This window comes from Medicago sativa, chromosome 1, assembly GCF_051527215.1.
Source record: "Medicago sativa cultivar Bolivia chromosome 1, Bolivia_mono, whole genome shotgun sequence".
NCBI lineage: Eukaryota > Viridiplantae > Streptophyta > Magnoliopsida > Fabales > Fabaceae > Medicago > Medicago sativa.
Window position 1 is genome coordinate 81,132,758 of NC_140749.1, and position 1,279 is coordinate 81,134,036.

Consider the following 1,279-nt stretch of genomic DNA (forward strand, 5'->3'; position numbering starts at 1 on the left):
ATTACAAATGCTCAAGCACACAAGCAAGAGACTTCCAATGCTCAAGCACACAAGCAAGAGACTTCCTTTGCTCAAGAACACAATCAAGAGACTTCCTGCTCAAGCACAACTGCAAGAGACTTCCTAACTAAACAAAATTACACAGAAAATTGTTTAAGGTTGAACACTTGATATACAATCAGAGGTGCTCACAATACAAATCAGATACAGACTCAATGGACTTAAGAATTTCTAAGATATGACTTTGAGACACAGAAATTCTAAGTGAATGCAGAACAATTTCAGCAGAGGTTTGGTACTTGTGAAAATCTTGTGAGTCTTTCGTTCAGCGTTCTTGCATTACCAAAACTCTAGGTCTTCACTCCTTTATATAGAGGTGTGAAAGAGACGTTGTGAAATTGCCAGCACACCAAAGAGTCGTTATTGAAGCTTGATCTTTCACCAATGATCTTTTGCCTGATTTGGTTGTTGTCCTATGAAGAACCAATTTGAAATCCATTCCTTATCCAAAGGAACATATATGCAGGCGAGACCGTATTCTGGAGCTGTTTTCTTGTCTTGAAGCGTGGACACAAAACAGAGTAGTGGCAACGTGGTTGTACAATTCGTACAAAGTACAATGTCAACGCTTTCGTCCAAAATGCAAGCACAAGCCTTCAAACACCTTTGAAATGACAGTTGCAAAATTCCACTAATCCTTTGTTTGTGTTTTCGAATCCAATAGACAGTTTTTGCATTGATAATTCTTCAATTCTTGAATCTTTTGCAAATCCAGTTGAGATTCAGCTTCTGGTGAAATAGCTTCTGATGAGGCAGCTTCTGATGATGCAGCTTCTGATGATATGACTTCTGCAGCTTCTGATGACGCAGCTTCTGATGATGTGGCTTCTGGACCTCTTGTCTTCAGAAGCACTATTCTTCAGGAGCAGCTTACTTCAGGAGCGCTATTTCTTCATGAGCAGCTTGACTTCAGGAGCGCTTTGCCTTCAGAATCATCTAAGCTTCATTTTCTTTTGCTCTTTATTTGCTCATTCAGAACCAATGATGATATAACTTTATAATTATGGTCCTGTACACTTGAACAAATATTAGCTAGTCCAATTTACAATTTTTAATACCTTGTTATCATCAAAACTCTTTAAGGTTCATTGTTAAACATATTTTGTTCCAACAAATTCAGCATCCAATGAGGATATAACTTCTTTAAGGCTTAATGAATCTTCTTCCAATGTATAAACCAAGTTCATACTCTTTAGCAATTTTAGCTTTCTTACCTCCT